General features: G+C 40.2%; 1 protein-coding gene across 2 annotated transcripts in view; it reads left to right on the forward strand.

The window, feature by feature from the left end:
* Positions 1 to 5,873: 5,873 nt before the first annotated feature.
* The window catches only part of IL4R (interleukin 4 receptor), a 53,019-nt gene continuing 35,719 nt past the window's right edge, over positions 5,874 to 23,173 (forward strand). Inside the window, exon 1 of one of the 2 annotated variants that reach the window (XM_072598034.1) lies at positions 5,874 to 5,980. The gene's annotated coding sequence lies outside the window, so the exon portion shown is untranslated. Of the gene's footprint in view, positions 5,981 to 6,107; positions 6,243 to 23,173 lie in introns of those variants that run through there. The other variant, XM_072598026.1, reaches the window with a different exon arrangement.

The raw sequence follows: 23,173 nt of genomic DNA on the forward strand, positions 1-23,173 counted from the left end.
CCATTTCCTTTTCCAGCTCATTTGTGTGACTTGGGTCACAGCTAGTTAAATGTCCAAGGCCAGATATAAACTCATGGAAGATGAATCTTCCTGACTTCAGGCCCAACACCCTATCCGTTTCTCCACCTAGCTGCCCATTTCAAGTGCCTGTCAATTAGAAGATGTTTGATAAATACTTGTTCTCTCATCTCCCCTATTACACCAATTTGCATTGGAAATAGCAGTTACCAAGCATTTCGGCAGAAATTAATTGATGTCTACTTCAGGGCACCTATTTTGGCACCAAGATTTCTGTCAGTGAAGACCCAAAGAAATGGATTGAGTCACATGGTTTCATCACCAAAAGAAAAGCATAACCAAATTGGTCTACATTATTGGCCTTTGTAGACTTGCCAATCTGATTAGTTCTATCTTGGGGACAGATGCAAATGAGTGGGAGGGAAAAAGCTTTCACTGGAAGTCCTTGTTGCAAATTATCTGTTCCCTAGGGCACAGGGCTTTGTGTCTGACCCAAGGCAGCGCTGATACATCTCATAGCAGAGAAAAGACAGGAATGGCGAACAGTCTAGAGACCGGGGATTTAACCGCCATTGCGCTTCTCCTTCCTCTCTGGGCTTCAGTTTCTTGACCTGTAAGATGAAGGTGTATGAACAGGATCATCTTTAAAGTCCTTCTCATTATAAAATTCTATGGTTCTTTTTCTGGTTATCCCAGCATTACTTAGAACATATCCTGGTGTTTCTCAAATAAGTTAGTGAGAATATCAAAATCATAAGAAATCTGTGACCTTACCTTAACTGCTAAAATCATTCTTAGTACCCTGGAAGATTGACTAATAGGATACAACATGGAATATATTTGAGGAAACACTAACCCAAGTGCCTAGAAACATAGGATTAAATTCTGTTCTGATCTTCCTAGCTGCATAATCTGGGATGTTACTTAAACTCTCTACACCTTGTTTTCCTTACCTGTAAAAGAGACAGCCATACTTGTATTACCTGTCTCACATGGTTGTTATAGTTGTTTCTAAACCAATACAGATTGAGCCTGACATCAATAGCAACGATGCAGGATGGAAACTGGAGATATGAGTGCTTTAAGGGTCAATTAAGTTTGAAGGGCTTGTCAGGAGACAAGTAAAGAGAGGTATACCTAGATCAATCTCTCTGCCGCCAATCAGCAGTTATAGGAAAGCAGCAGGAAAGAACAGCAGTCAGGACTCCTCCCATTTGGCGTGGTCATGGGACTCCCTGAGTGCCCCTCCCTCTCTGAAGCAGTGGAAGTGGAAGACTGGAATGTGGGCAAATAAACTGAGATTCTTTCAACTTCATGGCTTGTTGTCACAAAGAAAGGCCCTGATCTGAACAGAATAATTCAGGCTGAAAGAGATGCCCACCCTCTTATTTATTGCCGTATTTTTCACTTCTAATATTGTGTTCCATATTTAATTTCTAATCATATCTTTGTTAATGACCTCAAATGAAATCCTAGGGGAGGGACAAAGGAATGAGAAAGGTGGTAAATGAGTTAAGAAACTGATTGGATAAATTTACACAAAATTCCCAGAATAGAAAGAATCTGGGCTACTGTTCATGGAACCACAGTAGCCCACCTTTATAGGCTTTAAGAGGACTCAGAAGCTGTGGCTGATTACATAGAGCATTTCCATGTGTTGGGTGGTACATATGACATGTGGGACGAGGGACATCACAAACCCTGGTCCTTGAGGTGGGATCAGGTATTACCCACAACATGCCTCCCCCATGCCTCATCTTCCTAAATGTTCTATTTCTCTAGGCTTTTATAAGCTGCCTATGAGCAGCCACAGAGTAGGAAAAAGACTGTTGCCTCTCTGTGCCACAGATGAATTGTCCTGCCTCCAAGGTTGGAGCAATTGAGAGAAATGGGGGGTGTGATCTTAGGGAAAGAAGCCAGCAAGTAGAGTCAGATAAAAGAGTTAGAAATCAGAATTGGCTTGGTCTAACAGCAAGTGATCACAAGCAGAATTCAGAGACTGAGATAACATAAAAATTGAGGAGAGATGAGATAACACACACTCCTTATGGTCCCTCAAATAGAAGATATGACAAGCGCTTAGATAGCAATAACAGAAAACAATACGTGATAAATGCATAAGAGAGGTACAAAATTCTATATAAATCCAAGGTCATCACTACCCATTGAAGCTAGGGAAAACTGTATGAAGGAGGTAATATTTAAGCTTTATTCTAGGTTTAAAGCTAGAAAGAATTTTGGAAATCATCTCTCCCAGCCCTTTAATTTTACAAGTGAAGAAAAAAGTCCAGAGAGGGTTAGGGTTTTCTGACTCTCCAGTCAGTGTGGTTTTCATTATATCAGGATGGCCTTTAAAGTATGAGTAGGAATTCATTAGGTGAAGAGGGGGAAAGCAGAGACTAGTCATAGAATGTGGGTGGCTGTGACTCTACAATGACAGGCACAAGGGATTTCCAGCTGGCACAGTCAGGAATGAGCATACAAGAGAGGAGGTACTTCCTGATATGCATAATGTCATGCCTTGTGCCAAACCCTTGTTTCTCTGAGCTCTTTAGGTTCTTTCAGTGTGGATGGAGAGATTAGAGAGTTAGAATTCTGAATTTAGTATCAGCCTGAATTTAAAATGATGGACATTTTGGGGAAAAAAGGAAACAGAAAGGAAAATTTTAAAAATTAATTTATTTGTTTTCAGTTTTTGACAATCACTTCCATAAGTCTTAAATTTTCTCCCCCTCCCACCCCCTTCCTTCCCCAGGACAGCATGTAATCTTATATGGGTTCTACACATACATTCTTATTAAACACATTTTCACATTAGTCATATTGCACAGAAGAATTAAAAAGAATGGGAGAAATCATGAGAAAAAATAAAACAAAACACAAGAGAAAATAGTCTGCTTCATTCTGCATTTTGATTCCATATGTGAATGGCATTTTGCTTCAAGAGTCCTTTGAGAATGTTTTAGGTTCTTGAACTGCTGTGAAGGACTAAGTCTATCAGAAACAGTCTTCACACCCTGTGACAGTTACTGTGTACAATGTTCTCCTGGTTCTGCTCATTTCACTCAGCATCAGTTCATATAAGTCTTTCCAGGTTTTTCTGAAGTCCGCCTGTTTGTCATTTCTTATGACACATTAATATTACATTACATTCATATACCACAATTTGTTCAGCCATTCCCCAGTTGATGGGAATTCCCTCAATTTCCAGTTCTTGGCCACCACAAAAAGAGCTGCTATAAATATTTTTGTGCTTGTGGGACCTTTTCCCATTTTTATGATCTCTTTGGCATATAGCCCTAGACAGAAAGGAAATTTTTAAAGACAAAATAGTTCTACATTCTTAATAGTAGCTCATGAAATGCATTTTCCTAACAAGAAACTTGGGAGGCAGGGGATGCAAATATCATCCTTTATTTTTTAGATAGGGAAATCAAGGTTCCCAGGGGGCAGTGATTTGCCTTGTGACCAAACAGAAAATATCTCAGCCAGAATTTTAAGCTATGGTGGTCTCCTTATTCTAAGTACAGTGCCCTTTCCACTATATCAAATTGCCTTTCAAAACATTAGTTTGGAATCAATGGTCTTGGGTTCTAGTCTCACCTTCACCATTTACATTGTGTACACCCCTGAGCAGTCACCCTGGCTCTCTGGGCTTCTATAAAATGAAAAGATTGAACTAGAGCAGAGCTAGAGAGCTACAAGTGACTTAAAACATAACAGAAAAACCCCATCTAATCCAAATGCTTGATCTTATAGAAGATCTGAGACCCAAGGAAGTGAAGAGATTTTCCCCAAGATCACACAGGCAGTAAACAGCAGAAGAGAGCTAATTCTCTTCCAGAGGTACCAATGTCCTTATTAATCTTTGTCAATGTTCTATGGAATATGGTTGAGGAACATGGACAGTGAAGGAAGAGGACGGTAAAAGGCAGAAGGAATAATGTGGGATTATCTGCAGCACACGAGGTAAAGAATGAGACCACCCAGAGTATAATCATAGCTCCACCACTCACCCACTTTCTGCAACTCATCGACAGCCCTCCTTGTTTCATATCCCATGTCCCACTTCCTAACTTCAAGTGTATCCCCAGGTTCTTTTGGGCCCCCTCTTCTAACTTTCTTTATATTCACTTGGTAGTGATCTCTTTAACTTCTGTGGGTTCAATGACCATCTCTATATACCTGGCCATACTCTCTTTCCTGAACTTAAGTCCTGCATCTTAAATATCCAGACTCATAACTTGCTTTTTGGTTGATTGATTAATCCTCTCCTCTTTCCTTTTTCTCACCCTTGATTTCTAATAAGTTGCCATCTGGTCAATCTTACTTCCACCATAAATCTTGTATCTGTCCCCTTCTTTCCTCTCACACTTCCACCCTTAGTACAGGTCCTAATGACCTCTGGTCTGGACTTTTGTAACTGCATTCCAATTTTTCTCTCTGTTTTCCAATCCTATTTCAAATAGTCACCAAAGTGATATTCCTAAAGGGTAGATCTGACCATGTTACTCCTGTGTTCACAAAGTTCCCGTGACTCTCTCTATGGCCTCTAGGATCCAAGTAAAATCTCTCCAGTTGGACATTATGATCTTTATGATCTGGCCTACCTTTCCAGCCTTTTCAGTTTTACATTATTAACTTCATGCCCTCTCATCTCCAGCCAAACTGGCCAAACTAACCTTCCACTTAAACAATACTTTTTTTGGTTGCTTGATTAATTCTTTCCTCTCACCCTTCATCTCTAATCAGTTGCTGTCTGTTCTCTAGCAAACTAGCAATGCCACATCCTGGATCTGTGCATTTTGCACTGCTTGTCTCCCATGCCTAGAATGCACTCACCTCGCATCTAAGTGGTTAGATGGAGCACTGGACACTTTCTAGCAGTGTAACCCTGGACAAGTCACTTAACCTGCTTGCCCTAGTTTCCTCATCCATCAAGTAGAGACAATTAATAGCATCTATGTCCCAGGGTTGTCTTGAGGACAAAATGATATATTTGCATAGTACTTTGTAAAACATGTGAGCTATTATTACTGTCAGTGTTATCCCTTCGTCTTAGAATATCTCCTTGTTTCCTTCAAAGCTTAGGTCAAATGCTACCTCCTGAGTGCTTTCCCTCACCCAGCCCTGAGATTATCTTGTTCTTATATTTTGTGCCTCCTTGGGGGTCTACCTATTTCCTTTTTTGCAATATAAGTCCCTGAGGACAGAGTCTGCTTTGGTCTTTGTATCTCCAGCATCTAGCATGAATAAATGCTTGTGGATTCATTGTGGACATGCGCTTACTGACACTTTCCTCACCTGAAGTTTCATTTCTTCACGTGTAACAAACGGGGTTGGACTGGTCATAACAGGGAGCCTTTGAATGGCTTCAGGATTTTTGCAAAACGTTTTGCACATCTGTTTTCTCCTTTGACCCCCAACAACTCTGCTGTGAGGTAGTTGCTGTTGTTATCCCAACTTTGCAGGTGAGGAAACTGAGGCGCAGACAGGTTAACTAGCTTCCTCAGGCTCACAGTTTGCAAGGGTCTGAGGCAGGACGAGAACCAGGGTCCTCCCGACTTTGAGGTTCAGCTCTTGGTCCCCTGCGCCCCCTAGCTCCCCTTGCCTGGGTGTCCTCTAAGGTCCCTTCCAACTCTAAACCCCACCATCCTATGAACGAACTGTCCGAGGAGGGAAGCACCTGTCCCGTAACAGAAGAGGAGGGTGGAAAGGCGGAACCCCAGCCAGGAACCTTCTGCTCCGCCCCCTCCCGTCCCACCCCTGTCTCCCCAGCCCCACCTCCGCTCGGGGCTGCAGCAGTGTAGGAGATCCTAAAAAAAGAGGAAGAGAGCAGCGGGGAGCTGGTGGCCCTCCCGTCCCCGGCTGGGACTCGGAGCGGGGGAGGCAGCGTCACTGCTGGGAAGCCGGATGAGCCGAGGCCGGGAGGGGGTGGACTCGGCCAGTTCATTTGTCCGAGGTACCCGAGGAGGCTGGGCATGCAAATGCTGTGCCCGGGAGCTGCCATGGAGTTGGGGGGAAAGAGGAAGCGCCGGGTCCCATCTTTTTAAGGGGGAGGGCGTGGAGAAAGGTGTTGGGGCAGGGTGGGGACCGAAAGGTAACAGATGAAGGAAACTTCCCGGCTTCCCCGCCTCCCGCCGGCCGTGCCCGGGCTGGTTGGGAGCGATCATGGGCTGGCAGCAAAGTCCAGCCTTGGGGCTCCCCAGGGAGCCTTGATGGAGGTGAGTCCTGGGGAACCTTGACCATGCGGGGCTGGCCGGGGAAGGGATGGGAAGGCGCTCTGCTTTTCGTTTGGTTTCTCCATGGGGCCTTGAAAAACGAGACTTTAGTCGTCTTATGCGCCCTTGGAAGTAGGGCCCAGTCGTCAATGCCCTATACTTAGACCCTCCTTCAAGCAGTCTTACTGAAGGTGGTACCACGAGGGGCAGGGCAGGTAGCGGTCCCGGGAAGGCGGGTTGGAGGGGAGCGTGATCCGCCTGAGAAACTGTGAATTCGCGTGGCAGGTATGGTTGTCTAGGTGTGTGGTCGTAGGTGCGCGCTGAGTGGAGGCACTTCTCTGACACGAGTCGTCGCAGCCCCACGGCCAACCCTCTTCCCACGACCCCCACGGCGCCCCCCTTTCTGAGAGTGGGCTTAGTGCTGTATGAATAGCCCAGTTCTATTCCTAGGTCCCGAAAAACAGACCCAGAACTGTCAACGAGCCTGATATTTGGGCATTTACCCGGGGTTTTTTCTGAAGCGCCTTACCCACGTGTGCTCTGGAGTGAAAAGGGGGGACAGCCTCCCAGGGGATTATCTATAAACAGTAATAACTGAGGCATAGGCTAGCATCGGGGAGGGGCACAGACTCATGGACTGCTAGAGGAGGCCTTTACTTTACAAAGGAGGAAACGTGACCAAAGAGGAAAAGTGGTTTACTCTAGATTATCCAGTTTGTAAGCAACAGATCTAGGATTGTCGTGGATTACCCAATTTGAGATGAAAATAACTGACATCACATTATGGCACAAAATGTCATTCCTCATTTGTGTAAGGCATAATCCTCTAGAAAACCTTTAGAAAAAGTGGAGTGAAAGTCCCTAGGTTCACACAAAGATTTCTCAAAGTGGCTTGGACATCATTCTTCCCCTATTTCGAAAAATTAGATTTTTTTTTTTCAGTTAACAAACATTTTTCTCTCCCTCCTATCTCCCCTTGAGGGAAAAAAAAGGAGAAAAAAAAAACCCTTATAACTAATGTGTACAGTCAAGCAAAACAAATTCACATATTGGCCACATCCAAAAATGTACCTCATTCTACATATTTAGGTGTCCATCACCTTACTGTCAGGAGGTGGATAATATTCTCCATCATCAGTCATTGGGAATCATCTTGGTCTTTGAGTTGATCAGAGTTCTTAGGTCTTTCAAAGTTTGTTCATTTCAGGGCAGTGTTGTTGTATAGTATGAATTGTTCTGGTCTGCTTACCTCACAGCACAGCAGTTCTTGGGCTTCTCTAAAACCATGTTCTGTGTGGTTTCTTACATCACAATAGTATTCCATTACGTTCATCTGCCCTACTTTGTTCAGCTATTTCCCAGTTGATGAGTACCCCTTTAGTTTCCTGTTCTTTGCCATCAAACAAAAAGAGCTGCTACTTTGGATATAAAGATTCCTTCCTTCTCTGTTTGATCTCCTTGATGTTTGGACCTAGTGATGGTATCACTCACTGGGTAATTTGTTCCCAGTTTTGTTGGCTCTGATAATAGTTTAAAAAGCACATTTCTGGGGAGTGATTTTGCAACACAGGAATGAACTGACGTTGGCACTATGCTTCTGTTTCATTTGCCATAACCTCAGTGTCTTCTGAGGTCAAGTCCAGTGCTTTTGCCACTCTATGCAAAGACTCTCTCCAGAAGATCTGATGCATTTTATTATACCATTGAAAGCATAGTAAATCAGGAAATAGCAGGCTAATCTTCTGATTAGAAAACTGAAACTCTGAGAGGTGACTTGGCTTGGATCACACAGCTAAACTGGGTTTCAGCAGGTAACAAAATTGTAGGGCTCAGCTAAAAACCTACCTTCTGTAAAAAGGCTTTCTTATTCCTCCTCAGTCTTTCCTCAGTGTTTTCCCTCTGAGACTGTTTATCCTATGTATGTCCTGTTTACATACAGTTGTTTGCATATTATCTCATCCATTAGACTCTGAGCCCCTTGAAAGAAGGGAATTTTTTTTTGCCTTTGTACATTCAGCTGTTGACTCAGTGTCTGGCACATAATAGACTCTTAATAAATGCTAGTTGATTGACTGACTGATCTGTCTCTCCTTGACCAACTCTTTGAGGATGTTAATGTTTTATTTTTGACTTTGTTTCTCCAAATACCTCAGATGGTACCTGGCACATAGGCACTTAATAAATGCCTGTTGATTAACGTTTCTGTAAAGCCAAATTCCATGGTGGAAAATGTAGATCTATTATTTACTAACTTTGTGGACTTAATACAAATTCATTTTCCCTTTGGGGGTCAAAATTGCCTCTTGTGTAAAAATCAGGGCATTTGGAATTGATAATCTCTAAGACCTCCATCAGTTCTAACATTCTATAACTTTGATAATGGGGCTTGAGAGGTGGAAAAAACATGAGACTTGGAGTCAGAGACCTGGTTTTAAGTCTTTATCCGTTACAAGCTGAGCAGTGCTGGGCAAATTGCTCATCTTGCCTGAATCTGAGGGTCCCCATCACTAAAGTTCAGATAATAATACTTGCACTACTGATCTCCCTGGAGTTCCAGAAGAACCTGGCAAGATCATGTGCTCTCTCCCACAAAGGGCCACTTAAGCATGTGAAAGCACTTTGTAAACTATGAAAGCATTATAGGGATTTCAGTTAATACCAAATTAAGGAAATGATATTATTGGACCCTTAAGCCTTTTCAGTTGTTTTTGAGTTTTTAAATGGTGCTGGAATCACCTAAAAGAAGTAAGAAAGGCAAGTATGTGAAATACTAAGAATTAAATTAAACAAATATTTGCTATTCAGGACACTGTGTTAAGGGCAGAGGATACAAGGACACAACCAAAAGAGCTCCTGCCCTCCTGGAGCTTACTTTTACAGATTCATGGAGAAGGGGAGGCTTGAAAGAAGATTTAAGAAGGAAAGCCTTCTAGACTTTTGGGGACAGCGGAGAGGCGGGAACTAGGAGACCAAGTTCAAGGAATAGTAGATGATCCAATTTAGTCTAAATCTTTATCTCAGGTCTTCATTCTCATGAATGGAAGACATCTGTGTAATAAATAGTGCTGGACAAATTGTACTATTTTGACAGGAAAACAATATGTCCCTAATAGGAAAACACTATGTCCTTTGGAAATCTGTAGAACTATCTCTAGAGAGCATAGATTCATAGAATTAGAAGAATTTAGAAATCCAACCAACTCCCTCTTCCTCCCTTCCTTCCCCCCCTCACCCCAACCCTGGGGTTTTCCCCCCGGAGAGGGGAAGTAACTTAACCTTGGTCATTGCAGAACCCCAATTCCAACTCAGGTCCTCTAATTCCACCCCTAAATAGGAAGGAATGGGATAGGGGAAGGACTCAAGTTTTTCTAACTTTTCTGTTTTAAAATGTTCTACTGTTGACCACATAATAAAGGTCACAGAGATACTCAGCTGTTTCAGAGACTTCTTCAACAAGAAGATGAAGTATAAATGAGTAAATCAATACTGATGTAACTTATTTTTTGAAACCACAGAAAGAACTATCTATTTCTAGGAAGGGCTACTATATGTTCACAGAAGTACTGAAACTGCAAACTACTAGTAGTACAGGGGGGAATAGTGAAGGAAAATTCCTCAAGGCAGAGGAAGATCTGTGAAAATCATACTAACCTGGTACCTAACCTCACCAAAATTCCTCTCCATAACATCTCCAACCAGCAATTTGTCCAGCCTCCACTGAGGACTTCCAGGGAAAGAGAACTCATTCCCTCCCAAGGCATGCTCTTTCACTTTGGAATAATTCTTCCTAAATTAAATTGACCTCTCTGTGACTTTCATCCATTTTACTCTTTTTTCTCTCTTTTGGGTCCCAGCAGAACAAGGTCATGATCCACATAATCATGTTTCAAATCACCTTTCAAATATGTGAAAGCAGCTGTCATGTCTCCTCCACCCACTTCCCTGACCCAAGACATCTCTTTTCCCAATTCCTTTCTTTAAAACTTTCCGTACTTCCTTCAACTGATCTTCATGAATGATGACCATGAGGTGCTTTGCCATCTTGATTATCCATCTCTGGGTAATCTCCAATGACCTTACTAAACTCTGGTGTCCCGGGCTGAACATAACATTCCAGATATAGTCCGACTAAAGTCAGCTCCCTGGGCCTCAGCTGGAGATGGAATAACCTGTTGTAAGTAAGGAAGACATTGTACAAACTATGAAGATCATAACTTCTCTCAGTCTCAGTTTCCTCACCTGTAAAAGGAGGGAGTTGGACTAGATGACTTCTAAGTTCATCTTCTGGCTCTAAATCTAAGATCTGATAACATGATCTGTTTATGACCTATATAAATATAAGCTATTGTTATACTTTTTTCTCTTCTAGGATAGGATCCTATGACCTTATGACCTATGACCTATATAAAGATAAGCTATGATTGTTACTTTTTTCCTTTCTAGACAGGACAATTGAATATCCACCTTTAAGGCACAAATTAAAATATGTTCATTAATATTTACCTCTGGATTATAGGAAATAATAGCAATGTTCAAAACAAGAGTCACTTCAACTGCTACTTATTTAGACAACTAACAAGCCTTTATTGTTGGAAAGGACCTTAAAGCTTAGCTAGTCCAATATCTCATCATAAAAATGAGGAACCTGAGGCCTTGGGATAAGAGGCAGTTTACCCAAGGCCACACATCAAGGTTCACCAAGTATTTGACTTCTCTCCTGGCCTAATTTTTGTCCAACTAAGTAATCCATTTTTGGATGAAAATATCCTAAAAATTCCTCCTCCATTTTCATAGTGTTGGAAGACATTAATCATGAGAGAAACTGTGGAATATATTTTCTAGTGGGAGATACTGATAAAATAAAATCCCCAATACAATGAAAGCATCAGGTTGCTGGGGGAATCAACATTATTTCCCCAGAATAAATCTTGAGAGATTAATCTAAGATAATTTGTTTCCATAGTAAAAGTTCAAGCTTTAGAAATCAAAGAAAAGGGCCAGCCATCCCTCTGGACTTCCAGAACTTTTCTATCTCTCTCCTATGTGATGAGATCTTTGAATAAACTTTAGAACATGGCCCGAGATGGATAGATGTCAAAGGGAATTGATGTTGTAAGCTCTTTCAGAAGCTTTTAACATTTATTATTAGCTCACATTTATCCAGTGCTTTACTATTTACCAAGAAGTTTGTGCATTCACTTAGATTTTTCTGGGAGAAGCCAGGATTGGTAGTTCAAGTATTATTGTCTCCACTTTACAGACTAGGAAACTAAGTCTTGGAGAAGCTACTTGACTTGCCCATCATCACACAGCTAGGTAGTCAAAGACCTGAGATTAGAACCTAAATTGCCAATATTACTAGTGAAGTGCTTTATCTGCCTCTCATGTTGTGTATAGGATGGGTCAGGATGAGAAATGTGGTCTTCTTTCTGGCATTTTTAAAATGAATAATAGGAATGCTCATAAACCTTAGCCTGGAAGAGCCAGGGTCTCACATTGCATCCTGGGTGGTCTGTAGTCATCTTGATAAATATCAGGCCACTGGACCTAGATGGCTCAGGAGAAGAAAGTGAGGTTGGTGGCCTTGCACAGCCCTCCCTCACTCAAATCAAAGTCAACTGCAAGTCATGTCTTCATCTTGATGTCATGGTCCTCTTTGAGAACGAAGGACAAACACAACAACAACTTCAAAGAGTGTTGTGAAGGTACCACTCCACGACAGCTTTCTTTTATGATGTCCTTTGCTGTATCCAAGACATTCTCTTCACAATGAACCATGTGAGGCTGGTCATGTAAATATTATTGCTAACATTTAACTAAAGGAAAGTGGACTTCAGAGAGCTCAAGTGACTCAGTCGCAGGTACACAGCTTAGTAATAGTGTAATAGTAACAAAGCCAGGCTTCAGACCCAAGACTTCTTATTCTAAGTATAGGGCTCTTCCCAACCTACCAGGTTTCCTCCAACTTCTAAGGAGGAAGGACACTTTCAAGCTTTCTATTTACATTTTCTGCTTTACATTTCCCTTGTTCAACCCCTCTTCCTTCTAATCATCTTTATTTTCTGCTTTGGTCCTCTCCATCAAAGCAACGATACAGACTAGGGAGAGAGTTTAGTCTTGTTTAGTTTAGAGAGCTTTGTTTTGCTTAGCGTTTTTTAGAGAGGCATGGCCACCTAAAGTCTTGGCATGGAAAGTATAAGCTAGGCCACCAGATGAAGCTGTGGTTATGTCACTGAATCACTGGAAGGTTGTTCTGAGGTCAGGGGCAGCTAGACCTCATCTAGCTCATCTGAAGAGACCCTCATCATTGTATCTAGGATCAAATTAAAATCCTCTCTTTGGCTTTTAAAGCCCTTCATTACCTTACCCCCTTCTCCCTTTCCAGTCTTCTTACACCTCACCTACTACGTTCTCCAATTCTAATGACACTGGTCTCCTTGCTGCTGCTCTCAGGGGAGAGTCTTATCTTCCAATTCTGTGCATTTTCACCGGCTCTCTCTCATTCCTGGAATTCCCACCCTCTTCACCTCTGCCTTCTGGCTTCCTTCAAGTCTCAGCTAAAATTCTACCTTCTAAAAGAAACCTTTATTACTCCTCCTTTATCTTAGCTCCTTCTCTCTGAGGTCATTTCCAATTTATCCAGTTTGTAACTTGTTTGTATACGGTTGTTTTTATGTTTTCTTTCTCTCCCCATCCCCCAAACTGCCCCCCACCCCGTAGGCTATGTATTCGTCCTTGGTTGCCGAAGAACACTATACCATCAGAGAAATGATGACATGACTTGCATTTTTGACTTTGTTTTGAGTGAGGGAGGGTGTAGACTATGAGCTCCTTGAAAGCAGGGACTGTTTTTTGTCTTTCATTTTTATATTTTATATTTACATATATATTATATATTTTATATCTATATTTAATTTAAATACTTATATTTTATATTTATATATAATATATTTCTATATTTTATATTTATATTTAAATATATATTCCTATTTATATTTTATATATTAACCTAGTGCCCTGGTGCCTGGAACATGGTCAGTACTCAGTTAGTGCTAGATGACTTGAGTGGCCACTAATTGATGGATCTTCTCAGCACACAAAACCCCCTCTTAATATGTTTTGCCTGGCATACAGTAAGTACTTAATAAATGCTTACTGATTAATCAGATTGTGATCTGTGCAGGTGTACAGAATGCTCACAGATCTTTGATGCATTGGAGTCAATTGAATTTTCCTACCAAAGACTTGAATGCTTTTATTTTGTACATCAACAAGTAGGTGCTTCAATGCATGACTTATAAATTTCTTTGTGACTCTGAGTAGCTGTTGAGTACCTTATGGTTCTCAGTTAATAGGTGTTAGAACTGGAAGGGCTTTTTGAGATTATTTAGTTTAGGTTTCCTCCCTTCTTTTCGTTTCTTCCACCCCCATTTTAGAGGTGAGGGAACTAAGACCTAGAAAGAGGAAGTAGGCTTATGGTCACACTAGTCTCCATGAATCCCTGTGGAAAATCCATTGTCATGCTGTTTACTCATTCATAAAACATTTGATAAGCCCCTGTTGTGTGTAAAGGACTAGGTTAGGCTCTGAGGAAGACACATGTTGTAAAGACATAGCCCCTCCCAGTCTTTTAGGAACTCTGTGTAGCTGGGAGATAAGACAATAAACACTGATAATTGTAATTCAGGAAGTCTAAGTTTATATCAGTACAAGTTTAATTTTGTAAATACATAGCATGACCCAGTGAAGAGCATGCTGGACTTTGGAGTCCCCAAGAATTGGGGTCCAATCCAGCCTTTGATATTTAGTAGTTTTATAACCTTGGCAAGTCACTTACCCTCTGGGAGCCTTAGCAACTCCCTAGGATTTATCTGCTAAGTCATAGGGGGAATTTCCCACAAGGGTAATTCCCTCAGCAAGAAAACACAGATCCTTTCCAAACTCTCCATTAGGAAATCTCTTCTAGTAAAAACTTTTGCACTAATAAGACCTACGAAGGTCTGAGAAAGGTCCATTTATTTAATTTAGGGGACTCTCTTAGGGGTCAGGGAGTTCTACTTCTGCAGTCCTGAGGATGGAGGACCTCAAGGAAGGAAAAGGATAAAAGTCCTTTGGAAAATGACAGTCTTATACATGTTTGTGGTACCTTTCCATTTACAAAGCACATTTGATCCCATGATTTCATATAAAAAAAAAGGATACAGAAAAACCTATTAGGGAGGTAGAGTAGGGATTATTATACCGATTTGACAGTTGAGAAAACCGATGCACATAGAGATAAAGTGCCTTATTCTGGATCATATACAAGTTAGTGACTGAGCCAGGACTCCTCCTTAGGAGCAAGGACAATTTCATTTCTGTCTCCATATCTTCAGCACCTGTTATGGTGCCTGGCACATAGGTGCATTGTAAATGCCTGTTGAAATGAGTTAAATTGCTTTATGGTTCTTAGTCTGCCTTTTTTCTACTTTTACACCATGCCTCTAGAATTTCAGGTAGTCCCTGCCCTCAAGAAAGTCATACTCTAATTGGGAAGAGAAAAATGTAAAACAGAAGCAAATAAAACGGGATCATGTGAAAGCATTTCTGCTGAACACATTAAGTATTAGAAAGGTTCAAGTAAAAGGAGATCCTTGAGAAGTAGAACAAGCAGAGATGGTTTCATAGGGGTGAGGGGCTTTGAGCTGGTCCAGAAAGAGTGACCATATTACATACTCCTCTGCAGTTAGGGAAGGATGTTCCAGGTGAAAGGAATTCTCACAGTGAAAGTGTGAAGGACAGAACAGGACAGCTGTGGGGGAGACTAGACACTGTTCTAACCTAAACAGAGAGGAAACTTAATTCAGTATAACTAGCATTTCTCAAGGAAAATGGTAGGCTGGTAAAAGTTTAACAGCTGAAGTGAAGGTGAAAAGAAAGCAGGAACATATGCCTAATACACTTTCAAGTGTAATCTGCACTCTATTTTCTCCAGCGTTTTCTTAAGTTTAAAAACCAACAAAACAACCAAACCCTGATTTGTCGCCATTTATCTATTTCCTGTAAATGCTCACACCGAAAAGTTAACAATCCACTCTCCCAAACTAGGTCAAGTTGGCTCTGGCACACCTCTGATTAAATGCTTACTGTGTGCAAAGGACTTTGTTTATATAAACGAGGATGCAGGTAAGATGGAAAAGGTAGTTGTAAGCAGGGCTTTGACAGTCAGACAGTATAGTTGAGACTTCACTCATCAAGAAGGAAAGAGCTGTTAAAGACTTTTTTTTTTTATCAAGACAGGGTGAAAACATTTTTGAAAGAAAAGCAAGGCAGTGATGAGCAGTATAGATGGGAGAAGGAAGCCCGTAAAAATTTTAAGAGGTTAAGGTTAATAGACCTTTGCAATCATTCAACTTTGAAGATCTGGTCTAATACAGTGAAGGGGAAAAGGTCCATAAAAGAGTCATTTCAAGATAAAAATGAACAGAGTTTGGGGACTGAGGGAATGAGGTTATCAAAGCTAGCCGCACACATTTAAGCACAAGTAGATTGGGCACAAGGAGAGAGGAGCTACCTGAAAAGGACAATGAGGAGTTTGGTTTTAGAGGTGATGAGTTAGAGGTGACACCAAGACACCTAAGTATAAAAACCCATGGGGAATTGGAGGTGTGGGCTCCACTAGAGTTATATATTTAGAAGGGCTAATTGAAGCCATATAGAAGGGCTAGAAATAGAAAGGCTGACACCTGTCACAAACTAGCTGTGTGACCTTGAATAAATCACATCCCTTCCCAATTCCTCTTCTCTAAAATTGGTGGTGATAACTCTCTAAGGTCTTATCCAACTTAAACATTCTACGCTTCTATTGGTCTCCATATAAGAAGGGTCTTTTAAGTGTCTTTATATCTACTAACACAATCCCCCTTTCCCTCCTCCCTCCCCCCAAGAAAGACTCAGAGTCCAGCATGAGCAGCCTGTTAGAAGATTGCCTTGGCAGGAAATGTTTCCCTACCTTGAGGTGGATGTCTAAGACGGATGAGGGAAAGCATTGGATCCTCTTTCTTTGGCAGCTTTCAAGGTAGAATCAATTCTCATTTTGCTGAGATGATAGATCTAGGGCTAGAAGGGCTAGAAGGGCCTTCTGAGGTCATCTGGTTCAATCGTCTCACTTTATAGATAAGAGAACTAGGGCCCAACCAGGTCGAATGCCTTGTCCAAGGTCACGTGGTGAGTATCAAGTCTTCTGACTCCAGAGTCCATGGCCTCTGTCTCTACCCAAGGGGCTTCATTGGTCTCTTGCCTTAGGATTTGGTACTTCTCTGTAGCCTTACTGAGAGGAAGATATCTCTACAATCTCATCTTTGTATCTTGCTCTAGATCTTACCCTATGAAAACTTCAAAGTACACTAGCCATTTCCTCCAGATCATTTGTTTAGTCTAACCGCTTGTTCGCTCAGGTGATTTATGGATCAGTTTTATGGTCAGCTATTTTTTATTGGCCAGTAATTGCCAGTAACAAGAGATGAGTCATGTAGATTCTTTTCAAAATTTTATTTGCCCTATGGCTTTCTTAGGACAAGAGAGGGGAAGGATGTTGAGTACAAAGAGGGCAGAAGAAAATAGCCTGATGCTAAAATTTTGCCTGTCTATGAAAAACCCAGGTCAACAAATATGGAATTATACTAGAAGGAATAGACTTTTTCTGGCTCCCATAGGCTTTTGAAGCAAATAAACTCTCTACTGTAAAAATTCCTAGAGAGCAGAACTTGTGTTTTACTTACAAGAATGCCGAATGAGTGACATTTCCATAACCCTTTGTAATTTACAAAATGTTTTCCTTCCAAATACCCTATGAGCTTTGTAATCCAAGCATTATTGTCCCAGTTTTACAAATGAGGAAGTGAATACTCAGTTTGATGGATGGACTTTCACATTATCATACAAGTAAGAGGCACCGTTAGAATATGAATCCAGATCTCCTGGCTTCACTTGAGGGCTTTTTAAACTACTCAGGCCCTCCAAGGTTTCGAGGTCAGCTCTCTTATTCATGAGCCTAAGCTGTCTCTCAGAAGCTGTCAATAGAGGATGAAAAAAAATTTCTCTTCTCAGTCCTTTCTACTGGGGGAAATGAAAAGGAGGGCTGATCAAAGTGAAAAGTGAAAGGTGAAAAGGATGAGACTTCAACTTTATGGAAGAGGTGGTAATTGAGCTAGGCCTTGAAGAAAGACTTTGACTGATAGAGATAAGGAGAGAGTGCTTTCTACAATAGGAGTCAGCTGGAATGAATAGATTTGGGGGAAAACCTAGTAGATCACCTTGGCTAGAATATAGGGCAGTGGTGCAGAATAAGGTTAGAAAGGGAGGTTAAGTCCTGAGTGGAGAGCCTTAAGTGCTAGATTAAGAACAAATGGATAAATGAATGAATATTTGACTTCTAGGTTTTCTTCTAACTCTGAAACTTAAATTAAGCCTTAATGGTTTATCTGTTCCTGTGATGAGGGTAATAAAAACATTTTTTAAAACTAATTAGAAATGGAGAGATTCGTTCACTCAATAAGCTAATACTTTGGGTTTTTTCTTTTTATTTAATAATTTTTAAATTTCATTTTAAAAACTTTTTGAGTTCCAAATTCTCTCTCTCCCTCCAGCCCCTACCCCACCCATTGAGAAGACAGCAGTATGATATCCATTATACATATGAAGTCATGTAAAACATTTTCATATTAACCATGTTGCCAAATCAAACAAACAAAATAAGACAGATAAAGAAAGTGAAAAACAGTCTGTTTCACTCTACGCTGAGCCCATTAGTTCTGTCTCTGGAGGTGGATAGTTTTTTTCAACATGAGTCCTTTGGAACAGTCAAGGATCATTGAGTTCTGAAATTTATTTGACCTATAACCCCCTTTCAAAAAAAAATTACTCAATGCCTCCTCGGAAATCTACTTTCATTAACCTTTTAACAGTTTTTAAAAATATATATCATTTCAAAAAATATAAATTTTTTTAAAATGGTACATCTTAAATTTAATAATTTATTATAAATTTCTGGGTTTTTTTCCTGCATTGAAATTTTGATGATGCAAAATGTGTCATGTAACTATATAGTATCATATTGTAAGCAAGTCATTGCACTCATATATTTCTGATGATGATGCATGCTGGACTTCCTGACTATGCTCCACATGCTAGCCTGCCAACACTTGCTTGTTAAGACCTATCAGCAGACTTGACCACTCAGTTATAACTTGTATTTTGTGTGTTTATTCAGAAAATAATATAATCACTACAACTTTAACTCTGTTACACAACAATGAAACATGTACAAACAGTTTTTCAAAATTTTCTTATCTTTTTTTCTTATGCTTCCACCACCCCCTTATTTTTATTCAATGTCCCTCAATTGCACTCGAGGCTACTACCACTCCCTTGTATCATTCCAGCATCCCCCAGGGGACAGTATCACCCACTTTTAGAACCTATGCATTAGATTGGAAGCTCATACTTTATGCAAAGCACTGTACTGAGAGAGAGAGGAAGGTAATTAAAACATGTCCTCTGCCTTCAAGAAGCTTACAGTCTAATAGGGGAGGATCTGAATACACAAATAAATATGCTATGTGGTAGAATGGGTTAACAATAGTAGCTAGAATTTTCATAGCACTTTGCAAAACACTTTACACGTTAATTCATTTGATCCTCACCACAACCCTAAAAGGTAGATTCTATTATATCCCCATTTTAGAAAAGGGGAAACTGAGGTTAAAAGATGATAGGTGGCTTGCCCACAGTCACAGAGCTAGTGAAAGGCTGAGACAGAATTTGAACTCATGTGTTCCCAACTCCCCAGTCAGCCACATTGTGACTCCTCCCTGCTCCTGTGGCATAGCAGATAAATCTAGACAGAATGATCCCACGTAGGGTCTAGAGTGAGCAAAGACACTGTGGGGGAAAAGCATTAAACATGTAAAAGGACAAGCAGGAAATCTGGAACATAGCTCACATCCCGTAATAAAAAACTAGAAAAACAGGGAAAGGGAATAAACATTTATTGAGTATCTACTATGTTCCAAGCACTGTGCTTAGTGCTTTATAAATATTATCTCATTTTTCACAACAGCCCTATGAGGTAGGTGTTATTATTATTGCCATTTTAAATTGGAAAACATTAAAGGTTAAATAACTTTCACAGGATCACACAGCTAGTAAGTATCTAAGATGAGATTTAAAGTCAAGTCTTTCTAATTGGGCTCAGTGTTCTATCCACTGCACCACCTAGCTAGCTACCTCTAATAGTGAGTGTTTCAAATGCCAGGCTAAGGAACTGTCAAGCAACTCTTTCAGTAAAAACCTTTAAAATCAGCAAGTTCCTTAAAAGTCTCAGAAGAATTGGTTTATTTGATTTGTGAAACTCCAGGAGTTAGTCATGTATTGTCTGACAGGACGGTTAGGGTAAAATCTTACATTGTTAGGAGAGAGAACTAAGGAGTTATTTTCCAGAGGGTTATTTTTAAACTGCTTTTTATAAAACATTTTAATGTTTTGCCACATATATTGCAAACCTCATTGGTTCCTCACAATGCTTGGAGACACAGGCTGCAATTATCACTTTTTGAAAGATAGGGAAACTGAGGCTGAGTTAATATTGACCAGGTTCATATAGCTAATAAGTGTCAGATGGATAATTTGAACCCAGATCTTTCTGGCTGCAAATTCAATAGACAATCCACCATACTACATTCATATTCATCCTGTTTTGGAGGACGTTCTTACTCTATTACCACTTCTTAGCCAAAGAAGCTTCATCTAAGGACGAGCCTTTCCACCAGTTGGGAAATGGTTGAATGAGGATGATGAAGGGAGTGCTATAAGAAATAATGAAGGGGGTGGTTTAGAGAAAACTGGGGAGACTTTTATGAACTGATGCAGAGTAAAGTGAACAGAACCAGGTGAACAATTTAACAATACCAACCCTAGCATAAAAACAAACAGCACTGAAAGATTTAGGAAATCTGATCAACACAATAAACAGTCATAATTCCAGAGGACATAGGATGAAACATACCACCCACCTCCAGATAGAGAGATAATGAGATCACAGTGTAGATTGATGCTCAGGTGTTTCTTTTGTTTTTAAAATTTCAGACATGACCAATGGGGAATTTGTTTTGCTTGCCTACACGTGATTGCAATAGGTTTTGTGTTTCTTGCTTTCTCATTTGGGGGTAGGGGAGAGTAGGAAAGAGAGAATTCAGACCTGAAAATAATTTTTTAAAAAATGAAGACAGGGCTTTTGTCCACAGTCATCGTAGGACCATGGTTTGTAACTCAGAAATTTTGGATTTTTTATTAGTCCTGCTGAGACTTGGTAATCTTGGATTATCCTTGAATCTCTTCTTGGGCTGAAAAGATGATAAATGTTTATCTTGGTACAGTTAACCACAGTTCAGTTTATCTACTAGATTATTTTGGTGTTAAAAACAAAATTGAAGCTGTTTTTGCAAGAAACTAAGCCTCTGGGAGGTGTAGAGTTGTAGATTTTTAGAGCTACATGGAACGTTAACGATCATCTAGTTCCATTAGAGATCATATAATTCAATCCTTCACTTTACAAATAAAGAAACTGAGACCCAGGAAGAGCAAGTTTGGCATATGGCCAAACCTATAATAAATGGAAAAGTCAAGATTAAAAGCCAAGGCATCCTGGCTCTCTGTTCATCCATCTTTCAAAACAAATATACACATACATACACATATATATATATATACATACATACTCATACATATACATACACATATGCTATATATGTGTGTATGTGGGATATGTTTTTGTTCAGTCCTTTTTCAGTCTTTTCTGACTCTACACTATCCCATTTGGGGTTTTCTTGGCAGATCCTGAAGTGGTTTGCCATATTCGTTCTTCAGAATGTGCCCATTTTATAGAGGAGGAAACTGAAGCAAACAGGGGTGACTAGCCCAGGATTGCACAGCTAGTAAGTGCCTGAGCCCACATTTGAACTCAGGAAGAGGAATCTTTCTGATTTCAAGCCCAGTGCTTTGTCCACTGCACCACCTAGCTTCCCTGTAGAATCTTAGAACTGAGGAAAGAACCTCAGCTCTCATCTAGTTCTGCTTTTGTACCTGAAATTCTTTCTCCTTCCCAAAACATTCCCAACAAGTGGTCATCCAATCTTTGCTAGGAAAATTCTAACAGAAGAAAAACTTACCCCTGGAGACAACTCATTCCAGCAAATTAATATCTAATCATCAAAAATAGATATGCATAAATATATACATTTATATGATATATACATTCACACATATCACTTTGGAACCATAAAACTCTATATAGAAGTAAGTCATTGTTATTATAGTTATCTACATAGCATGGGAGTATGTTTCTAGTACTGACTCTCAGGGCTAAAACAGGCCTTTTCTCAAGGTGCCTTATCATGTAGTGGGGTAATAAGGCATGAACACATGTAACTATAATAAAAGACAGGATACCAAGTACAGTGGGGGTTGAGAAAAGAAAAGTTCAAAATCTCCTTGTATATAAAATGAGGCAGTTGGGTTATATAAATCTCCAAGGTTCCTTTTCTAAAATCCCAAACCAGGGTAATGAGGTCAACACATTGCCTATTGCTGAATGTGTCTTAATTAATACAGTTCCATTGTTTCCAGGAGTGGCTTCTCCCAAGGGCTCATTTCTAGAAAGGAAACGATCCAAGATAAAGCCAAATTTGCTGTGCTTTCTTCCCTGAAAGCATATGGTGCTGGGTGGGGGTGGGAGCCTGGGTGAGGAAGGTTGGCCTTTCCTCCTTATTGCTTCATGAGTTTCTGTGGGTGGAACCCTGCCAAATATGTCTGTGTTTCTTGGAATACCAGTTACACAGTACTATTGCTCATCTCAGTTCTGGTAAGCCACCTTTCCCCTTCCCCAGAATGAACTTCTGTAACCAAGCCATTCCTGCCTGCCTCCAAGGCGCAGATGATTCACTTTGGCCCCCGAAGTGACAAACTCTGATAAATGGATGAACTTTTTTTTTGCTGTTGCCAGTGATTTCTCAGTCCTACCTCCATCTCTTTGAACTGCCTGCATCTCTGGCACCTCAGCTGCTGTTAGTGTCTTTCCTCTCTCTCTCACTTTTACTTTAAGGTGGAAAGTTACAAGTGCTGCTGATTCTAACTTTAAAAAACCCTCAGAACTCAGGAGTAGTAAGGTTTGCAAACTTAAATCCAAGTTCTGAAGCAGATGCTAAATCTGTTGATCGTATTGGACACCCAGGACCTTGAGAAAGCCTTCTATTGCCATCTATTTTTTTAGGGTGTGCTTCTGGGGAATTTTTTTTAAGGAAATATTTGTGGAATACTTAATCACAATTAAGACATTATTTTTATTAATCAAATTAGAGAAACTAAAACTTAACTAAGCCTAATTGTAAAATTTAAAAACTTAATTAAATTTTTTTTAAATTAACAGCTGTAATTCAAGAATACAATCTTAGTAAAAAGACACAAAATGCCAGTGTTGGGGGCAACATTAAAGCAGATGCTCTTAACCTTTTTTGTGTCCTGTACTCTTTTGACAGTCTGGGGAAGCTTATGGACTTCTCAGAACAATGTTTTTAGATGCATAAAATAAAATGCACACGATTACAAAGGAAACCTATTATGTTGTCAAAATGTTTATTAAAACAAACAAACAGATTCGCAGACCTCAGATTCAGAACTTCTGCATTTGGATGTACCTGGCATACTAAGGAATGCCATGTCTATATATGAACCTGTGCTCTGTTCATTCACTAATTCATTGAATTTATTATTCACTCATTTATTTATTAAATACTCTGTTCCAGCTACTTTATTATAAAATGGAGATACAAAGGCAACAATAAGAGTTCCTGCCCTCAGAAAACTTACATTTTATACAGGGAAATAACACCATGCATAAA

This window comes from Notamacropus eugenii, chromosome 1 (assembly GCF_028372415.1).
Source record: "Notamacropus eugenii isolate mMacEug1 chromosome 1, mMacEug1.pri_v2, whole genome shotgun sequence".
NCBI classification, from domain to species: Eukaryota; Metazoa; Chordata; class Mammalia; order Diprotodontia; family Macropodidae; genus Notamacropus; species Notamacropus eugenii.